The sequence below is a fragment of the Danio rerio genome, chromosome 23 (assembly GCF_052040795.2).
Source record: "Danio rerio strain M-AB ecotype USA chromosome 23, GRCz13ab, whole genome shotgun sequence".
Classification (NCBI taxonomy): domain Eukaryota; kingdom Metazoa; phylum Chordata; class Actinopteri; order Cypriniformes; family Danionidae; genus Danio; species Danio rerio.
This window is the reverse complement of record NC_141043.1, coordinates 38,636,878-38,658,206: the sequence shown is the minus strand read 5'-3', so window position 1 is coordinate 38,658,206 and position 21,329 is coordinate 38,636,878. Positions and strand designations below refer to the sequence as shown.

The following is a 21,329-nucleotide window of genomic DNA, read 5'->3' as shown; positions in this document are numbered from 1 at the left end:
AGTGGCAGTAAAGACATTCATTCATTTTCCTTCGGCTTAGTCTCTTATTTATGAGGGATCGCCACAGGGGAATGAACCGCAAACTATTCCAGCATATGTTTTACTTAGTGGATGCCTTTCCTGCTGCAACCCAGTACTGGGAAACATCCATTCACTCTCACATTCACACACATACATTTTTTTGTTTATCCACTTCAGCTATAGCACATGTCTTTTGACTGAGGGGGAAACCGGAACACTTGGAGGAAACCCATACAGAGAGAACATGCAAACTCCACATAGAATTGCTAACTAGTACAGATGGGACTCAAACCAGCGACCTTCTTGCTGTGAGGTCACTACCCACTGAGCCACCGTGACACCCTTTATATCACCCCGTGATTTATGTAATGACATTTATATCATTACATATATATATTATTATTAATTACATATTATTATTATTATCATTACATATATATATTTATATCATTACATATATATTTAAATAAAATTTATTTAGAATTTCCCATTCAAGGGTCAAAGATGAGAATACGTTGTCAAGCTCCAAAAAAGTATAATGCTCAAAAATTAAAAGTAAAGGAAACACCTGGTGTTACATTGAGCTGTTTAAGTGTTCCCTATATTTTTAAGCAGTGCATATTTCATTTATTCATTCATTCATATTCTTTTCGGCTTAGACCCTTTATTAATCAGGGGTCGCCACAGCGGAATGAACCACTAAATTATCCAGCACGTTTTACACAGCGGATGCCCTTCCAGCTGCAACCCATCACTGGGAAATATCCATACACACTCATTCACACACAAACACTACGGACAGTTTAGCTCATTCAATTCACCTCCAACACATGTTTTTGGACTGTGGGGGAAACCCAATCACCCAGAGGAAACCCACACCAACACAGGGAGAACATGCAAACTCCACACAGAAATGCCAACTGACCCAACTTAAACTCGAACCAGCGACCTTCTTGCTGTGAGGTGAATTTACTACCCACTGCGCAATCATGCTGCCCTATATATAAATTAATTTTGTACATTTTAATTGATGCTTACACCAATCTCCACAGAAAAAAAAAAATCAGCAGAAGTGTTTTGAAATTGATGATGATAAAATAATTTAATGATAACTGTAATAATAATAGTAGTAACTTAATAAATGGCTGCTAAATTCATTCATTCATATTCTTTTCGGCTTATTCCCTTGATTAATCAGGGGTCGCCACAGCAGAATGAACCGCAAACTCATCCAGCATGTTTTACGCAGCCCATCACTGGGAAACATCCATACACTCTCATTCACATACACTACGGACAATTTAGCCTACCCAATTCACCTGGCTGCTAAATATTAAACCTATAAGTATAATAAAAATAATAATAAATATAGATAAGAATCAGAAAGAGCTTTATTACCAGGTATGTTCACACATACAAAGAATTTATGTTTGTGACAGCTTACAGTGCAACAGAATTACAGAGACAGGTCAAAAAACAGATAATAAATATATTTTAAAAATAGAAGTAAGTAGTGACTGCAAACAGGTACAGGTACATTATAGTAGATATTTTGAAGAATTTGGAAACCAATAGCCATTGACATTCAAATCCATTGACATTCAAATATGGAAGTCAACATGCACATTTCCTAAATGTATGCACATCTTAAGGTTTTTATTTTCTTGTGCGATATTCCAAAGCACATATAAAATAGGTGGATGCAAAACTAGCTATTAGCTACCAGTTCATGACATTCTTCAAAATATCTTCTTTTATGTTCAACGTAAGAAAGAAGTAGAGGAAAAATAAATTATGGCAGAGTCTTTATTTGGATGAACTAACTATCCCTTTAAGAGTGAGCTTCTAACAGGATGTTTCCATGTTTCAGGATCATCTATAATCCTTGATTTTTGAGTCGTGACGAAGCGCTTTGTTATTTATAGCCCTCCCTCACTATTATGAAGGACGTACACAGTCTGCTGACTCATCCTGGGGATATTACCCCTATTCACTCACTCTCTCACTCACACACACAAACACGCACGCACACACACACACGCACGCACGCACGCACGCACGCACGCACGCACGCACACACACACACACACACACACACACACACACAACTATTTCCAATGACAAGTAGCTAAAGCCTGCCCGAAAAGTAGCTAAATTTTGCCAGATTACGTCACTCACTCATTTGCATAACAATGACGTCATCACGTAGAATCTGACAAGTGCAAGCCCATCATGTCTTTAATACATTTATTTTGTATGTGTGAATTTGTCCAGAAATTTTGGGTTGATCTCTATCGTTATTTAAACACCCCTCCTACCTTTGCACAATCTTTTAGTTTAAAAGAAATTATTTGTTATTACTCAGAATCTTCACATAAATCTAAAGAATTTATCTTCAACTTTTTTTATCTTGTTTGGAATTTTTTTATATACACAAGCAAAAATGCATGGCTTCAGTCGCTACTTTTCGACATTTTCTGATTGAAGTTGACTCACTGCTCAAATCTATCCGTATGTGTAAAAACTAAAAATGTGTCAGATTCATAGTTCTACATGAAGAACTGTTGTCTACCGACTCTGATTTGAGTTAGAACGCTTTCCTATTGCTCCTAATTTATTTATTTTCAAACACTTTTATACAATTGTAATTTACTTACCTCTTCCTTTGTTTTGTTAATCTTTTTTCTTTCTGCAGCTAATGTAGTTTGTATTGTTTCTCCTTTGGATGTCTCTTATATCGATCTCCTGATTGTGGTTGTATATTTGCATTCTTTAATAAAAAAAAAAAAGCCCATCTTGTCTCTACTCTCTGAGACGCCGTTTAATATTATATTAAACATTACATCCAAATGCACAATACATAGGTTTTTATTAACATATTACTTTGCGTGATGACGTCATTGGGTAATTGCAACTCAATTGGAATTTATTGCAACCTAAACTACCGACAATTATACATGTTAACAAATATAATTATTATATACTAATAATATATAATAATTACAAATATAAAAATTAACAGTTATGAAAAACAATCTGAGCTAGCAATTTACTCTGCTGAGTGAAGCCTACAGCCACTTCTCTTTTGAGTCACTTTTTAAAATTGCCAAAAGTAACCAAATGAATGGTAAAAAAATGCTAAATTTGTTGCTAGGTGCTTTTTGAAAAAAAAAAAAAAGTTGCCAGGGTTGTATAAAAAAATTGCTAAATTTAGCAACAAATTTGCTAAGTTGGCAACACTGTGCACACACAATCCTTATAAATAACCCGGAAGTAAACAGAAGATTCCTTTCTTGAAAGTTAACTCAAAAGTTTACTCACAAGATGCTGTTTATTCGACGATTTAATGTATATTTGCGCACTTTACCAGCATATCTACGGCTTGAATATACGTGTTTGCATGTGTAACGAAGAAGTAATGCCGACAGGTTGGTTCTAGTAAGGATTTGGAAAGCTTACCAGCTAAGTGGGTCAGTGCTTTTGCTAAAGACCGCAGGTGATCGTCTGGAAGATCAGACTCTCATAAACAACTCGCGTTTACGGTTTCTCTCTCTTACATAATGACAAATATAAACAGTTTAGTAGGAGTTAATCAGATTTTGGGAGAGGAAATGTTTGTGAGTTGCTGCTAAAGTTCAGGTTGTTGCCAGGTTTTGGTGCAGTAGTGCCCTCTACTGCATGACGCGAGCTTTGACATTTAATGTTTCATTTATAAAATTGTGCAAAAGGCAGACACACAGTTTATAGTAACATAATGTAGTGTTTTTAACCTTAGTAAAGTGTATTATGTTTTTTCTATTATAGAATTGACAAAACTTTGTTAATTAATACTTCAATTTACTTTAGTAACTACAATAAACTGTGATACTGTAGTATACAATAGCTATGAATACAGTAAATGGTGTATTGTGGTATAATATACCCTTAAGTTGTAGGAAAAGTATTGGGTAAGTTGTTTATATTACTGCACTTGTGGTATTACCATTGCAACTAGAATTACCAGATTAACAGATTAATTCAAGTATGTCACTATAGTATTGTGCAAAAAAAAAATTTTTTTTTTCATTTTATTTTTTTCATTTGTGCATTTAAAAAAATGCTGGATTGTTGTAACCCAATGGATTAGATATTGAGTTTTTTTATTAGAAATATTTGTTTACGTATAATAATGATAATAATAATAATAAAAGAACAATGCTTTTTAGTTTCAAAAACTAAACCTTTATATCAAATAAACAAACAAAATAATATGGTTTGTGTTGATTTAAATAGTTGTGTAAACCTGTTTCTAAAAATGTTGATATCTCTTTACATGCATAAATATTTTATTTTGTAAAAACTATTTTTTAAAGTATAGTATGTTAACTATTTCCCAGTGATGGGTTGCGGCTGCATTCGCTGTGTAAAACATATGCTGAATAAGTTGGCGGTTCTTTCCGCTGTGGCGACCCCTGATTAATAAAGGGACTAAGCCGAAAACAAAATATATGAAAGAGTATGTTAATTTAAAAAAATAATAATTAATTTATAATAAAAAGGTATTTTTAAGTTTATTATACTTCTAGTTTACAATTAGTTATATCTTAGGTGAGTGCAAGTCCATGTGTTTCAGTAAAATATGCAAAAATGTTATCTAAAAAAGTACACAATTATTATATATTAGACCAGAGATGCCCAAACTAGTGCCCGCGGGCCGACGTTGGCCCATGGTAACCTTTGATTTGGCTTAATATGTTGTATGTGTCTAGCATGGATTAGTATATCGTTAGCATGTTTCTAGTATGGATTAGTATGTCGTTAGCATGTTTCTAGTATGGATTAGTATGTTGTTAGCATGTTTCTAGTATGGATTAGTATGTCATTAGCATGTTTCTAGTATGGATTAGTATGTTGTATGTGTCTAGTATGGATTAATATGTCATTATTATGTTTCTAGTATGGATTAGTATGTCGTTAGTATGTTTCTAGTATGGATTAGTATTTCGTTAGCATGTTAACATGTTTCTAGTATGGATAAGTATGTCGTTAGCATGTTTCTAGTATGGATTAGTATGTTATATGTGTCTAGTATGGAATAATATGTCATTAGTATGTTTCTAGTATGGATTAGTATGTCATTTGTATGTTTCTAGTATGGATTAGTATTTCGTTAGCATGTTTCTAGTATGGATTAGTATGTCGCTAGCATGTTTCTAGTATGGATTAGTATGTCTCTAGCATGTTTCTAGTATGGATAAGTATGTCGTTAGCATGTTTTTAGTATGAATTAGTATGTTGTATGTGTCTCGTATGGATTAATATGTCATTATTATGTTTCTAGTATGGATTAGTATGTCGTTAGTATGTTTCTAGTATGGATAAGTATGTCGTTAGCATGTTTCTAGTATGGATAAATATGTTGTATGTGTCTAGTATGGAATAATATGTCATTAGTATGTTTCTAGTATGGATTAGTATGTTGTATGTGTCTAGTATGGATTAATATGTCATTATTATGTTTCTAGTATGGATTAGTATGTCGTTAGTATGTTTCTAGTATGGATTAGTATTTCGTTAGCATGTTAACATGTTTCTAGTATGGATAAGTATGTCGTTAGCATGTTTCTAGTATGGATTAGTATGTTATATGTGTCTAGTATGGAATAATATGTCATTAGTATGTTTCTAGTATGGATTAGTATGTCATTTGTATGTTTCTAGTATGGATTAGTATTTCGTTAGCATGTTTCTAGTATGGATTAGTATGTCGCTAGCATGTTTCTAGTATGGATTAGTATGTCTCTAGCATGTTTCTAGTATGGATAAGTATGTCGTTAGCATGTTTTTAGTATGAATTAGTATGTTGTATGTGTCTCGTATGGATTAATATGTCATTATTATGTTTCTAGTATGGATTAGTATGTCGTTAGTATGTTTCTAGTATGGATAAGTATGTCGTTAGCATGTTTCTAGTATGGATAAATATGTTGTATGTGTCTAGTATGGAATAATATGTCATTAGTATGTTTCTAGTATGGATTAGTATGTCATTAGTATGTTTCTAGTATGGATTAGTATGTCATTAGTATGTTTCTAGTATGGATTAGTATTTCGTTAGTATGTTTCTAGTATGGATTAGTATGTTGTATGTGTCTAGTATGGAATAATATGTCATTAATATGTTTCTAGTATGGATTAGTATGTCATTAGTTTGTTTCTAGTATGGATTAGTATTTCGTTAGTATGTTTCTAGTATGGATAAGTATGTCATTAGCATGTTTCTAGTATGAATTAGTATGTTGTATGTGTCTCGTATGGATTAATATGTCATTATTATGTTTCTAGTATGGATTAGTATGGCGTTAGTATGTTTCTAGTATGGATAAGTATGTCGTTAGCATGTATTAGTATGTCATTAGTATGTTTCTAGTATGGATTAGTATGTCATTAGTATGTTTCTAGTATGGATTAGTATTTCGTTAGTATGTTTCTAGTATGGATTAGTATGTTGTATGTGTCTAGTATGGAATAATATGTCATTAGTATGTTTGTAGTATGGATTAGTATGTCATTAGTTTGTTTCTAGTATGAATTAGTATTTCGTTAGTATGTTTCTAGTATGGATAAGTATGTCGTTAGCACGTTTCTAGTATGAGTTAGTATGTTGTATGTGTCTCGTATGGATTAATATGTCATTATTATGTTTCTAGTATGGATTAGTATGTCGTTAGTATGTTTCTAGTATGGATAAGTATGTCGTTAGCATGTTTCTAGTATGGATTAGTATGTCATTAGTATGTTTCTAGTATGGATTAGTATGTTGTATGTGTCTAGTATGGAATAATATGTCATTAGTATGTTTCTAGTATGGATTAGTATGTCATTAGTATGTTTCTAGTATGGATTAGTATGTCATTAGTATGTTTCTAGTATGGATTAGTATGTCGCTAGCATGTTTCTAGTATGGATTAGTATGTTGTATCCAACATCTGATAGACGTCATAGTAGTAATGTCCACACAACGTTAAGCTGTAATTATTATAAGACGTTAAATATCATTAGACATTGATATTTGGTGGCTGCAGTGTCCTTTATCATTAGACGTTGATATTTGGTGGCTGCAGTGTGCTTTATCATTAGACGTTGATATTTGGTTGGTTTTAGATTGGACGTTGGACACTGACATCAGCCTGATATTGAATTCTGGCGTCAACCTGATTTTCTTTTCTAAACAAAATGCACGATCCCCATGACGTTAGGGTACTATGCAGGGGTTAAAGTATTCCGGCACGATGCCGGATATCCGGCGTGCAGCGTTGAGAGAAAATAAAATCTATTTTTGAGCTTGCGGATGCGGTTTAATTAGGGATGCTCAAAATAACTGATTTTCCTTTAACCGAAAGGGTGCGTTTGTAACCGATTAATGGTATCAGTTAAACGATTAAAAAATATACTTTATATATTTTTAAAGTTTGGCTGCATAAGGGGAATCTGTTGAATGGTTTACTGATGCCGCCAGTGTTTTACGATCTGCGAGGCCCTGCGCGCCTCAAGTTTTGCAGAAAAAGCGTTGCCTCAATCATGTTTTTTTTTCATTCTTCAGTTAAATGAGCACTGCAGGGTTTCTGTTGATGTGACAGCGGGGTTTGGGTTGTCAAGGCGACTATGGCAAACTTTTAATGATGGAGGAGAGACTTGTGGTCGCTGTTTCAAGTTATCCAGAGCTGTATTACATTACAGATCTTGAATATCACAATATTATTAAAGCTACAATTATAACATCGACAGCAACACGACTCGCGAACAATAGACCAGCTGATTCAGTCGTTTTCTACAACAAATATTTGATGTCATGTTGACGTCTTGCTGAGTGTTTAAGGCCATTCGGTCATCATACAGTAAACATCCATCATCTTCTTATCAGTGACACAATTAGTTACTTTACACCACTGGAAATTACCCATGGCAACTTTAATATGCACTAGTTTGGTATATTTATCTTCGGCCCATGGCTCTCAATGATATACGAAAAAGTTATTAGACTGTGAAAAAACAATTAGTTTTGCTTTAACAAAAGTCAATAAACCAGCTGTAAATTGGAGGTGTTAAGTAATTACGTACAAGTCTTGCAAATATGTGTTCATTTAAGTAGATGTATGAACATGCACAAAATGGCTGATGCATATATTGGTGCATAAATATTTTATTTTGTAAATACAATATACAAATTCACATATATTACAAGATGTGATATTCCCTTTCTTCATTCAAAAGGAGCTTAAAAAATACAATCATTTCTGTCATCAAAGTGCAGAGTCCCTCAAAATGTTCTCAATCAGGACAGCTCGGCGTCTCCAGGTGATGTGGCTGGCGTTTGTTGTTCTCTAAATAACAGTCTTTGACCTTACATTATCAGCCAACAGTAAATGGATTAGAGATTAGACTGATTTAAGAACATAAGCTCCTCTTCTGAATGTCTGTCTGAGACGTCATGACATCTTTACATGACTCAGCACTGAAGCCCATTCTCAAAAACACTGACATTTCGCTGACGGTGAGACGTTCACTGTGAGCCAATGCCAAAACACACACTTTTTACATTTTGTTTCACTCATTTCTCCAATCTTTAAAGGCAAGACACTGCAGGCACCTGAGATTTTGGTCTTTTTAGCTTCTCATTCATTTATTCATTTTCTTTCGTCCTTTATTTATCAGGGGGGCGCCACAGTGGAATGAACCACCAACTATTCCTGCATATGTTTTACGCATTGTATGCCCTTCCAGCTGCAAGCCAGTACTGAGAAACGTTTTGGCTTCTCATAAAGTGTTTATTTAGTATAAAGAAAACACAAAATAAATGAATTTGTGTCGGTAGATTTCAATTAAAAATATCGATTTTAAAGGCTGTTTCAACAAGTTGAATTTTCTTTTCTCTAGCACTGAGCCATGAATCTTTACTTCAGCAAGACATACAGTTGAAGGCAAAATTATTATCCCTCCTGTGAAATTTGAATTCTCAAGTGATGTTTTAGAGTTTTTGAGTTTTTAATATATATATATATATATATATATATATATATATATATATATATATATATATATATTACATATTACATATTATAATTTAAAAATGTCGAAAAAATCTTCTCTTTATTAAGCAGAGCTTATAAAATATTTGAAAAGGTATAAAATCTTCGAATTGTATATCCACCAAACGTTAGAGTTTTAGTTATATATGTATACATATATCTGTATATGTATCTGTTTTTTTTAAAGAGGGATACATAATATGCCTAAATACATATGTTTCATTCTACAAAATAGTGTGAAACTGTTCATCAAGGCGGCAATATTTAAATATTTATTAAAATTTTAAATAACTGCTTTCTTATTGTATGCAGATGAATTTATTACTCCAGTCATAATTGATTTCATTACTATTACTATTATTAATAATAATAATAATAATTAAGATTAGAGTAATTTCTGAAGAATCATATGACTCTGAAGACTAATGTAATGAAGTTGAAAATTCATCATTAAAATCAATGAAATAAATGACTAAATTAAATTATAAACCACTTTTTAGCAGTTATTTTATAGTGCAATAACATTTCACTATTTTACAATTTTTACTTTATTTTTGATTAAATAAATGCCACTTGGGTGAGCAGGAGAAGCTTATTTTAAAACATTTAATAATAAATAAATAAATGAAACAATACAATGTGACTCCAAGTATTCCTTTTTGAGCAGTAAATATTTCTTGTCTGGCTGTTCACATAATTTTCTGAATTATGATGAGACAAAAAGATTCACAAAATCTCTAGCTCAGTGGCTCTGTGGTTAGCACTGTCGTCTCACAGCCAGAAGGTTGCTAGTTCAAGTCCCGGCTAGGTCTGTTGGCATTTTAGTATGGAGTTTGCATGTTCTACCCATGTTGGTGTGGGTTTCCTCCGGGTGATTACAGTCCAAAGACATGCGCTATAGGTGAATTGAATAAACTAAATTGACCATAGTGTATGAGTATGAATGAATGCGTATGGGTGTTTCCCAGTACTGCGTTGCAGCTGAAAAGTTTTTTGCTGTGTAAAACATTTGCTGGATAAGTTGGCGGTTCATTCCGCTGTGGCTACCCCTGATGAATAAAGGAACAAAGCTGAAGGAAAATTAATGAATGAATGAAAATCTCTTTATAAAAACACTAGTATGTTTGGACTGCAAAGCAGTGCATTCTTAATGAAGTAATGGCTCATTTGCATATGTAAGCAAAACATTATAAAAAACACATAGCACATTTTTTTGCAGTTCTTAATGTCAGTTGGGAAAGTAAATAATTACATTTTATATAAACTTTTACCCTGTTCACCTGCAGTGTCTTGCCTTAAGAGATCATTTACATCAGATGCCTACACTGTAAAAAATGCTGGCTTCCACACAATTCCTTCATGTTAAGTTGACTTAATTGTTTTTACAAATATAGGTTGAACATAAAAACATTAAGTTGTCCTTCAAAAAACTCAAGAATCGTGTCAATTCAGCTCATATTAAATAAGTAGTTTGAACAAGCAGCAAAAATCATTTTTAGAGTATAGGAGAGAGTTTCTACAGGTCAGCGTCTTTCATGGGCATTTCAGCTGGTTAAACTCTGGCTCTGTCTACTTTCTGCGTGACACTGGGGCTGGCAAACCACAGTGCCAAACACAAACTGGAAAAAAAGCCAGATGATGAGTTCTGAACACCCAAGTAAAAGAAATACTGTCCTGCTCTCAAAGCTAAACAGTGTATAAATACATGCTTTACAGTGAATAGAAAGTAAATACATATTAGCACAAATAATTATACACTCAAATATACAGTTGAAGTCAGAATTATTAGCCCCTCTTAAATTTCTTTTTTTAAATATTTCCCAAATTATGTTTAAAAAAGTTTCTCACAGTATTTCTCACAGTATGTCTGATAATATATCTTATTTGTTTTATTTCAGCTAGAATAAAAGCAGTTTTTACTTTTTTTAAACATAATTTTAAGGTCAAAATTATTAGCCTCTTTAAGCTATATGGATATTTATAGTCTACAGAACAAACCGTCGGTTTACAATAACTTGCCTAATTCCCCTATCCCCTATTGTTTACTTTCATGATGGCAAAGATAAAATAATCAGTTATTAGAGATGAGTTATTAAAACTATTATGTTTAGAAATGTATTTAAAAATCTGCTCTACGTTAAATAGAAATGGGGGGATAAACAGGGGGGGGCTAATAATTCTGACTTCAACTGTATATTTCCATTGGAACTCAAAGTGTTTTTATAAACAAATGAAATGATACAAAATATTAAATTCATAGAACGTATAATAGTTGTAAAAAGGGTCTTTTATGCATTTCCTCAGAAATAGTAAATCAATAAAATAACATTTCTGCAATATACATTATTTTATTAATTTACTAGATATATGTCAGGGATAATAATTATGAACTAGAATCAATTTTAAGGGATAATAGTGGCATTGTTGTATTTTTGGATTTTTATGAGTTGTTTGTTTTTAATATACTATTATATTGTTGTATTTTTGTGCTTTGCCAATATAACATTGTCAACAAGAAGCATCTCATCTTAAATATATATACAGTTTGGGTGCCATTACTTACTTATATATATATTTTAAAAAGTACATATCTGTTTAAATTTGAATGAATGCCGATAAACCATTACGTCACCCATACATTTTCACATTTTATTTTTCGCAAAGGTTATATACTTTCTAATATGATTATAAAAATACTTTGTCAATTTAATTTGATGATTGTTTTCAGTTCAGATTGGGACATCTCGTCTTTGACCTACAGTTTATATAACAAAGAATAACTCATTTCCAGACAGCCAGAGAGAAATTGCCTGCCTTGGACAAATGCGATATTAAATGCTCAGTGTGTATTTTAAAGATGAAGCCTTGTAAACGGTGACTCACTGTTATGAAGGTGACCTGCTGAAATCGAATCTGTTCATTACAGCAATATGTCTCTTAAATTGACTTTAAAGAAATCAATAAAAGCTGCGGTCATACTTAAGCATTAATGCTAAATGCTTAATTCTGCCCAGTTTACAGCCTTGTGTTTCTTTAGGACATTTACATGCATTTTTGGTAAAATCAGAAGCTTTACCATATTTTATGTCCCAAAAATAAACATGTTCCATTATTCAGTATTACAATAAACCCTAATAATGAACATGAACAACTTAAAAATACAGTGAAGAGTTATTTTAGGTTTCATTTAAGTATATTTATATTGTTGTCTTCAGAGTGTTGTTCATTCTTCAAGACGTTATTTTCCAATAACATTTTTATAAATAAACATTTAAAATATGTTTTAAAGGTCCCATGAAATTAAAATAAAGATATTTAGAAGATAGTATCGTAGTTTTCAAGATATCTATAAGCTAGTGTGCTCCAAAACAGTGACAAAATCCACATATTAAACTGATACAAACATGTAGTTTATAGCTTGTAGTTTGTCACTTTCGCCTAAATGGATTTACGGTTTGTCACCTCAAATCATAACCAATCAAATGCTCTCTTGTAACTGACATGCCCTGCCCCTTCAAGACAATTCTCATTTGCATTTAAAAAGGGGGAGGAGCTACCCTATGTCCCAGCCTTTTTTTGTGTTTTGGTTGAGATTACATCAAACATCGAATAAAAATGCATATTTCGAAGTACTTCATGGGACCTTTAAATAAATAAACATTTTCATATGTTAAAATGGCTTACAAAACACCCGAGATATTGATTTGAAAAGCTTAGCATTATTCATAGGCATTAACAATATACAACGAGTTTCCATTTGTTAACATTTTTAAAATAAACTAAAGTGAAAACTACTTAAATTAATGTTTAATAACTCATTCAAATTAAAAGCCATTTCATTTAATCGAACAAATTACTTAAAAACGTCAGTTGTATTTTTAAGCTATATTAACGTCATCATGAAATACAAATATTTTATGTTTTAAATAGGTTTCATTTGCTACTACACATTGTTAGTCTAAAGGCAGGGGTCGGGAACCTTTTTTCAGCAAAGTGCCATTTCTGATTTTTTTGGCAAATGCATTTTTTTAAAGAGCCATTGGGGGTGTACATACATCTGTATATATTAAGAGTTAACTACTAAAATGAGCATTTTTCTCAGTCTCCTAAGTTTATAATTAAAAATTTTGCATTAAAGGCAATGAAAACAACTTATTCGTCACTATAAAAGTAAAATTTCTGAGCCTACACACAAGAAACAGAGAAAAATGCATAGGTTCCCTACCACTGGTCTTAAGGTGATCAATTAATTCATGTTAATACACAGGAGGAATTAAGTTGTTTTACTAATCTTTAATCAAATTCTTCAGAAACGTCCACGGGACTACGTTTTCAGAATGAGCCTGGGTTGCATTTAACTTGCAGTAAAATGTGCAGGGGCCTTTAATTGCGGCAGGTAAAACATGAGAGGAGGAGCGCAAAAAAATAAAGAGAGAACAAGCAAACTCCGCACAGAAATGCCGTCTGGTTTGGAAAGTAATTAAACCAGGGGCATTCTTGCTGTGAGGCAACAGCGCTAATCGCTGGTCACCGTGACGCCCGTTTGAAAGGTGGGAAAGTAGGGTTGGGGGGGGGGGGGGTTTCTTCGAGACGAAGATATTGAGATGAGAAAAGTCTGGTTATTTATAGTGAGTTAAGGATCGTCTTATAGGATAATCAGTCATTAGCTAAAATTGGAACAGCTGCAAACAATCATAAGCACGTGATCCTCTCGAAATTTGTTTATGAATAAACTTCACAAAGTGAAATTTTGAGATATTTGTGCATTGAGATAGCACGTAGAAAGACCCATTTTACCTAGATTCTAAAACTTAAATCAAATTGTTGCCAGAGAATACGTTTGGAAAGGCTTGGTTGAAGATCGGCCATCCTCGCAACCAAAGCAAGACCACAAACTTCAGCATGATGTGGTTGACTGGTAATACTGATGTTGTTGGAATGTGTTGAAGAAATGTTGCACCTTTAGTCAAAATGGGTGCGTTTTCTCTTTGTGTTTCACCGCAGGAGATGTGGTGATGGTTTGTAGTGTAGGGTCAGCTGTCGAGAGCTGTATCCTGACATCCCAATACCCAGAAGGCCCAACAGCATGGCAAATCTGGGTACGACAGGGCCCTCCGTCTGCAGACCAGTCCGCGCTGCCTGAGTCTGAACACACAAGACAGATGACTGAGTATGTTGTTTTATATTTACGTCTGTTTTCATTGACATCGAAACATCCAGAAATACTTTAGTAATTTATAGTTATTTTGAACCACACTTTTAACCTTATTTTTCACGTAAGAGCTGGTGTAGGCGTGCAGCCATTGAAATTTTGTAATTAAAGGATTTTAAATTTTATCTATAGTCATAAACACACTTGTTTGTAGCGCAAGTGATCGTTTTCTGCTGTTTGTTATTTCTATGAGAGCTGAATCGCTCTTTGTATAATGAGGTCAATAAAGTACATGAATTAATCTGTTGTGGTAATTGTATAGTTGCTATGGAAACACAACAACTATAGTACTATAAACAAATGAATTTCTGTACTTCTGTACCACAGCTACAGGGTATGTTATGGCAATACAGCACAGTTTACTGTAATAACAACTAAAATATACTACCATATCTATTACAGTTTATATATGTACAATGTATACACTTTATTGGGTAAACCTGTCCAATTACTCGTTAATTCAAATGTCTTATCAACCAATCAAATGGCAGCAACTTAATGCATTTAGGCATGTAGACATGGTCAAGACGATCTGCTGCAGTTCAAACTTAGCATCAGAATGGGGAAGAAAGGGGATTTAAGTGACTTTGAATGTGGCATGGTTGTTAGTGCCAGAATGGTCTGAGTAATTCATAAACTGCTGATCTACTGGGATTTTCACGCACAACCATCTCTAGGGTTTACAGAGAATGGTCAGAAAAAGAGAAAATATCCAGTGAGGGGCAGTTCTGTGGGCGCAAATGCCTTGTTGATGCCAGATGTCAGAGGCGAATGGCCGGACTGGTTCGAGCTGATAGAAAAACAACAGTAACTCAAATGCAGAAGAGCATCTCTGAACACACAACACATCAAACCTTGAGGCAGATGGACTACAGCAGCAGAAGACCACAAGTAGTGTGCCACTACTGCCAGCTAAGAACAGGAAACTGAGGCTACAATTCACACAGGCTCACCATAATTGGACAATAGATGATTGGAAAAACGTTGCATGGTCTGAGTCTCGATTTCTGCTGTGACATTCAGTGTCTGACATTCAGACAGTGGTGGTGGTGTAATGATGTGGAGGATATTTTCTTGGCACACTTTTGGTTTGTGAGTACCAATTGAGCATTGTGTAAACGCCATAGCCCACCTGAGTATTGTTGCTGACCATGTTTATCCCTTTATGACCACAGTGTACCCATCTTCTGATGGCTACTTCCAGCAGGATAACGCACCATGTCATAAAGCATGAATCATCTCAGACTGGTTTCTTGAACATGACAATGACTTCACTGTACTCAAATGGCCTCCACTGTCACAGGAGCTCAATCCAATAGAGCACCTTTGGGATGTGGTGGAAAGGGAGATTTGCATCATGGTTGTGCAGCCGACCAATCTGCAGCAACTGCGTGATGCAGTCATGTCAATATGGACTGAAGTCTCTGGCTGCGTCTGAAACCGCATACTTCCATACTATATAGTACGCTAAAATCAGTAGTCGAGCCGAGTAGTATGTCCGAAATCATAGAATTAGAAAAACAGTATGCTAGAAGTACCCGGATGACTTACTACTTCCGGCGAGATTCTAGAGTGCGCATCCCATGCATGCTGCGCTATCCCATGATGCCCCGCGAGTGAATTCATGAATGGGAGTAAAGCGACGCAATTGACGCAGGCAGGTCACGTGACCATGACAAAATGGCGGATGTAGTACGTCGGAATTCCATTCATACTTTTCAAGTTCATACTGTATAGAACGTACTTTTCTAACGGCCGAGTAGTACGTTTAAATTCAAATGCAGTACCTACTGAGTAGTAGGCGGTTTCGGACGCAGCCTCTGAGTAATATTTCCAGCAGCTTGTTGATCTATGGCATAAAGGGTTAAAGGATTTTCAAAAAAAGTTTTGGAGGCAAAAGGTAGTCCAACCCGGTACTAGTAAGGTGTACCTAATAAAGTGGCCAGTGAGTGTGTATGTAGAATACACTTCACTATACATGGTTCAAAAACACTTTCAAATTAACTATTAATTACTATAGTTTTTTTTTTCATGTAGGATTATTTCACTCATACTTAGACTTTTTTTGCCTAAAGACAATAGGTCAGAGGTCAGCATTTATGGATATCCTGTTAGAATGCATTATGGTTCTTTATCAGTGTTGCCAGTTCCATGGTTTTCCCGAGGTATTTGGTTACTTCCATGGGTTGTTTTTTAGTCCACGGGTTAAAGCAGGGGTGTCCGAAGTCGGTCCTGGAGGGCTGATGTATTGCTGACTTTAGCTCCAACTTGCTTCAACACACCTGCCTGGAAGTTTCTAGTATACATAGTAACAGCTTGATTAGCTTGTTCAGGTGTGTTTGATTAGGGTTAGAGCTAAACTCTCCAGGACACTGGCCCCCCAGGACCGAGTGTGGACACCCCTGGGTTAAAGGCTTGAAATATTGCGTTAATTATGTTTATATGGTTGCGTTTAAATAATTTTCTTTGCCAAATTTTTATTTTAATAATAAGGGTGGGATGATGAAATAGACTACATTTCTATGGGGTGCAATTAGTAATTACTAATGTACATTTATTTTCAAACATGAAACAGTATAATGCATACAGTGATGTTAAATATTTACTTTAAGTTCCAAATGTGTGATGGCATAGTTTGATACTTTAGGCTAGATTTGTTGTGAAAGCCTGGCAACCCTGTTCTGTATTGGCACTGCATGATAATAATGTTTTTAATTCACAAAAGTATTTTTTATTGTTGAAAATGATTCTTTAGATTATTATAATGTTCTTCACATGATCAAAACAAATGGTTCTTTGAAGAAACTTTCAGTAAAGGCTTCTTTTAGAGACTTGATTATTGTTTTAAAAACTGTTAAATGAGAGATCAGTCCAGGAAGGTGTTAGAAGTATTATTGTATTTCCTAGATTAGGAATAAGACGATTGAGCTTTTCAATATAATCATGCATTTAAGCAGTTTCCTTGAAGACGATTTGAAGTGTTTATAAACAACACAGTGTATATAACAGATTACAGAGTCTATTTACAGTGCTTCTGGATTACATCTTTGAGCATCATTGATAAAAAACAAACAGCAAAACATCGGAGGTGGTTAATTCCAGACCAGTCTGTGTCTTAAAATAGCTGCCAGGAGAGTTTTAGAGATTTGGAGCAAGCGTCTCATGCCACTGGGCTCAGGATTTAATTACTCAACATTAATCTGGACAGACATTCTGATTTAAAAAGGTCCAAAAGGTTTAAAAAGACTCAAAAAGGTACATTTTTTAAAAATTTTATTTCTTTTTTTGTTTATTTATTTATTTATTTTTTGTTTATTTATTTATTTTTGCCTTTAAATTGAATTATGGGACCTTGATCTTTGCTTTGACAACACTTGATTATTAAAGTTAAACTTTGCAGATTAACAAATCGACTATTATTGACTTTTTTAGGAGTGGTAAACAATCTATTCACTGTAAAAAATGAAAATTCCGTCCAATTCCAAATGTTGTCCCTACACAAATTAAGTTAACATCATCATTTTTACAAATTGAACATCATTCAAATTTCTTTTCAGTCTGGTCCCTCTATTCATCTGGGGTCACCACAGCAGAATGAACTGGCAAGTTATCCAGCACATGTTCTACTCAGCGGATGCCCTTCCAGCCGCAACCCATCACTGGTAAACATTCATACATACTCATACACTACAGACAATTTAGCTTACCCAATTCACCTGTACCACATGTCTTTGCACTGTGGGGGAAACCAGATCACCTGGAGAAAACCTATGCGAACACGGGGAGAACATGCAAACTCCACACAGAAATGGCAGCTGACCCAGCCGAGGCTCGACCAGCGACCTTTTTGCTATGAGGCGATTGTGCAACCCACTCCACCACCACACCACCAAAAAACTTAAGATTTCAATGTTGGTTCAACTATTAAATATTAAATAAGTAGTTTAAACAAGCATCATTTTTTGAGTGTTGTCTGGGTTGTTCATGTAAATTACAGTTCATTTTTTTATTTTTAATAGTTTTTGTGTGTGTGTGTGTTTCTTTAACTGTCTTACGCTCATTCACTTTTAGTATGATTTGATTATTTAGCATACATTTTTACTCATAACTAGGCCCACACGGAATCTGCACGCGCAGACTTCCGCAGATTTTTAGCACATCATTAATTCTGTTTATTTATATGAGTAAATGTGTGTAAAATTATATTTATTCAGTTTTTTAATTAATGACAGTAATATTATTGACTAATGTGAAAATGTTCGTCTGATTTATGTACAATGCAGTTTGTAAATAATCATTTTTTGTCTTTTAGTAGAGATATTATATGAGAGACTTGCTTTGTTTACCAAATAAAGTGAATCTAATTGGATTTGCATTTTAAACAATAAATAAAAGTTAAAAAGATAATACTTTTTATTATTTAGTTCTGATACTCCTAAAATAATTACGCAGAAATCCGCAGATTTTTACCAAAATTCTCTGCAGAAATAGCAAAAAAAAAATGTCCACAGATTCCGTCTGGCCCTACTCATAACTAACTGTAAGCATTACAAGAATCCAACATATACATGCTGTACATCAATTTAATAGCTAAAAAGACTAAGAAAACCCTGTATTGTCCTCTTAAGAGAAATGAACACAATACAAACAGATACATGTGCAGATATAAAACATGATTCAGTCTTGGATACATTATGATTCACAGGTCCATGATATTTGTTAATATAACTAAACAAAAAAGGATTCTAAGTAGATATATAGCCATATCTAATGTAAAGAAAAGAAGTCGTTGTTGGAGACTCATTTCCTTTAGCTGTAGAAACAGGACCCTCACCTGCAGGTATCGAATGTATCCGGGTGTCAGGAGAGGAATGCGGAAGAACATCTCAGCAGAGCTTCTTTTCAACCAGATCAGTCCCTCTGGCCAGAGAACCAAACCGTCCCTTCCACGCACACACACACACACACAAGCACACACACTCCACAGACGGATCTGAACTCTCCTGACACCTCCAGACTCTTTTAAAGCTGTGGGTGCTTATATAAGGTGGTCACATGTTCACATCAAATCCTCTCTGTGTTTTTGTGAAGAGACTCAGTTGAAGAGTGTGTGTGTTTGAGTGTTTGGATAAATATTTCTGGATTAAAGCAGATATTTAGATTAAGTTTATTATTTGGTGGACACAATTGAATATAAGGACTTTGCAACTGCTTTATAGACCTACTATATACTGTCACGTTTCAGATCTGATTTCTTTAAAAATCTGTGATCTTCACTGCCTGTTAGATATTTGATATATTGTGGGTCTCAGACTGGACAAGAAGCACTGCATTAAATTCCATTTCCCCCTGCCCTGTCTTTAAAATATGACAGTTTATTTTACCCCAGTATTTTCAATGGAATTTCTGCGCTAGTGTTACGGGTCCCGGTCGCTGAACTCGAAGGCAGATAAAAAGTGCCTGAATTATTAGGAGCAACAAAATGACATTGAAACTTCAGTGTCTTTCCACAGGCGCAGCTTAGTAGCATCAGTTTATTAACAGTGATATTATAGCAAACATATCCTCACAAATCATGTTTCATTTAATCAAACGTAGTTTTGTTTTCATTTTACAACAATGAAGTCTTTAAATACTTACAAACTCTCTACTCTCTCATCATAACATATAAATATTATACCTTCTATATATTTATCAGTAGGACACAGAATACACTTAAAATTCTTTATCAACTATCTATTTCATTTTTTCTTTCTGTATCATTTAAATTGTACGTTAACAGTTACACTTGACACCAATTACCAATGTTACTCTCTACTCTCATAAACTTTATACATTATCAAATATATATATATCCAATATATACAAATAATAAGTCATTTTCTGTTCAATTATCACATACTGAGTAAAATGTATATCATTTACGTGGGAGTCAGTTATAACAAACTCAGACCAACTGTCATTTTACTGGTACTTTCATCTGAATCACTCTTCTCAATTAACAACTTTAAAACAGCTATTCACTTTAAAACACAAAGGAAATGTGTAATCACATGTTTTCCACAGTCATAATAATATACAAATTTACTTTTTATGAAACATACCTGAATTATCAGGAGAAACAAAATCACATTGAGACTTCAGTGTCTTTCCCTAGGTGCAGCTTCATATCATCTGAAGTAAAAACAACCAGTATCGCCATGGTAACCCACAGTGCATGCTTATGTTATTTTGTTTGTCATTAGTAGTGATAACAAATTACTTTTAACAGTGTATAAATAAATAAATAGATGCATTAATAACAACATAAACATTACTGAAAAATCCAGCTTAAACTAGCCTAGGCTGGTTGGCTGGTTTTTGCTGGTCAACCAGCCTGGTTTTAAAGGGGTTTGAGCCATTTCCAGGCTGGTTTCCAGTCATTTCCAGTCTGGTTTTAGCTGGTCAGGCTGAGAGAAGACCAGCTTAAACCAGCTTGACCAGCCTAGCCAGGCTGGGAGCCCAGCCAAAACCAGCTATGTCCAGCTAAAACCAGGTTGGTCAAGCTGGTTTTTGATGGATTTTGCTGATCATTTTCCAGTCTGACCAACTAAGACCAGGCTGGAAATGGCCAAAACCCCTCTAAAACCAGGCTGGTCAACCAGCCAACCAGCCTAGGCTGGTTTAAGCTGGATTTTTCATTAGTGGATACACAATGGTGTATCACACTAGCCTGTTGCTACTGACTACGCTAGTGGTTACACGGTCTTTCTTCTCATTTTACGCTTGACCAACTAAATAAAATCTTAAGTTTATTTAACTGAATGTATTGTAATTACATTACAACATGGATGCTGTAAAAACAACCTTGTAAAATTGACAATACTCACAGGTTTATCGTCAGCTTTAAAACATGGCTGTGCATAGAGCCCATTGTCACATATCATGGATTAACACCTATTTCATTAATTTATTACTTTCAACAGCTGAAATTCAATCCATAAATTATATTAATAGTTGGCAATTAACCTAAAGTAAGAACAATTATG

The 21,329-nt window shown here is 34.2% G+C and overlaps 1 protein-coding gene and 1 long non-coding RNA gene across 2 annotated transcripts in view; one reads left to right on the top strand and one right to left on the bottom strand.

Annotated features, from left to right (window-relative positions):
• Window positions 1–3,300: 3,300 nt before the first annotated feature.
• The window catches only part of cmtr1 (cap methyltransferase 1), a 59,631-nt gene continuing 41,602 nt past the window's right edge, over window positions 3,301–21,329 (top strand). Inside the window, exons 1-2 of the mRNA XM_087305357.1 lie at window positions 3,301–3,449; window positions 14,094–14,263. The gene's annotated coding sequence lies outside the window, so the exon portion shown is untranslated. The remainder of the gene's footprint in view (window positions 3,450–14,093; window positions 14,264–21,329) is intronic.
• LOC103909705 (uncharacterized) lies at window positions 10,902–19,331 on the bottom strand. The gene is given in 2 exon segments (NR_170150.2): window positions 10,902–14,234; window positions 19,136–19,331. It is a non-coding gene; the product is annotated as an uncharacterized LOC103909705 (long non-coding RNA).